Source organism: Arachis ipaensis, chromosome B10, assembly GCF_059453495.1.
Source record: "Arachis ipaensis isolate K30076 ecotype BB chromosome B10, ASM5945349v1, whole genome shotgun sequence".
Taxonomy (NCBI): Eukaryota; Viridiplantae; Streptophyta; class Magnoliopsida; order Fabales; family Fabaceae; genus Arachis; species Arachis ipaensis.
The window spans coordinates 34,633,547-34,634,745 of NC_142435.1; the positions used below are offsets into that span (position 1 = coordinate 34,633,547).

Sequence of the window (1,199 nt, forward strand, 5' to 3'; positions counted from 1 at the left end):
ATGGAGGACCTTGCTTCAGTCATGAAGCTGAGAGTGGTCTTAGATAGATCAGAGACTACAGTTGCTAAGTCAGAGTGGCTCTGCTTAGAATTCTCTGTCTGTTGCTGAGAAGATGATGGAAAAGGTTTGCTATTGTCAAAACTATTTCTCCCACCATTATTATTATTGAAGCCTTGATTAGGCTTCTGTTGATCCTTCCATGAGAGATTAGGATGATTCCTCCATGAAGGATTGTAGGTATTTCCATAAGATTCTCCCATGTAATTCACCTCTACCATTGAAGGATTCTCAGGGTCATAGGCTTCTTCTTCAGAGGAAGCCTCCTTAGTACTGCCTGATGCAGCTTGCATTCCAGACAGACTCTAAGAAATCATATTGACTTGTTGAGTCAATATTTTGTTCTGAGCTAATATGGCATTCAGAGTATCAATCTCAAGAACTCCTTTCTTCTGAGTTGTCCCATTATTTACAGGATTCCTTTCAGAAGTGTACATGAACTGGTTATTTGATTTCAATGAGTTCCTGGGATTCTGTAGGCGTCTTCTTCAGATGAAGAGATCCTCCAGCAGAGTGGTCCAATGATATCTTGGAAAATTCAGACATACCATCATAGAATATACATATGATGCTCTATTCTGAAAACATGTCAGAAGGACACCTTCTAATCAATTGCTTGTATCTTTCCCAAGCTTCATAGAGGGATTCACCTTCCTTCTGTCTAAAGGTTTGGACTTCCACTCTAAGCTTGCTCAACTTTTGAGGTGAAAAGAACTTGGCCAAGAAAGCATTGACCAACTTTTCCCAAGAGTTCAGGCTATCTTTAGGTTGTGAGTCCAACCATGTCCTAGCTCTGTCTCTTACAGCAAAGGGGAAAAGCATAAGTCTGTAGACCTCAGGATTAATCCCATTGGTCTTAACAGTGTCACAGATTTGCAAAAATTCAGCTAAAAACTAGGATCTTCCAATGGAAGTCCATGAAACTTGCAATTCTGCTGCATCAGAGAAACTAATTAAGGCTTAAGCTCAAAGTTGTTTGCTCTAATTGCAGGAATTGAGATGCTCCTTCCACAGAAGTCAGAAGAGGGTGCAATAAAGTCACCAAGCATCTTCCTTGCATCTCCACCATTGTTGTTGGGTTCGGCCATTTCTTCTTCTTTTTCAAAAAATTCTGTCAGGTCCTCTCCAGAGTGTTGTGCTTT

At 40.5% G+C, this 1,199-nt stretch overlaps 1 non-coding gene across 1 annotated transcript; it reads left to right on the forward strand.

Moving 5' to 3' along the window:
- Positions 1 to 643: 643 nt before the first annotated feature.
- Positions 644 to 747, forward strand: LOC148579658 (small nucleolar RNA R71). Its single transcript, XR_015896846.1, has one exon. It is a non-coding gene; the product is annotated as a small nucleolar RNA R71 (small nucleolar RNA).
- Positions 748 to 1,199: the final 452 nt, after the last annotated feature.